We start from the raw sequence: 231 nt of genomic DNA on the forward strand, positions 1-231 counted from the left end.
TCTTACTGTTTTTTTCTATCCCCTGTACGCCCCCAAAGTCTATCTGCTCTGTTTCAGTTCCGTTCCCCTGTCGTAAGTGGTATGTTATTGTGTGTTTGCTTTTCTTCTCTTTACTGAAACTTAAGTTTACTCTTACTCTGTCAGTGCATTCCAACATGTAAGCACGATTTGTGTGTGCGTGTTAGTGTATGTTGGGAGAGAGAGAGAGAGAGAGAGAGAGAGAGAGAGAGA

This window comes from Aplysia californica, unplaced genomic scaffold, assembly GCF_000002075.1.
Source record: "Aplysia californica isolate F4 #8 unplaced genomic scaffold, AplCal3.0 scaffold00191, whole genome shotgun sequence".
Classification (NCBI taxonomy): domain Eukaryota; kingdom Metazoa; phylum Mollusca; class Gastropoda; order Aplysiida; family Aplysiidae; genus Aplysia; species Aplysia californica.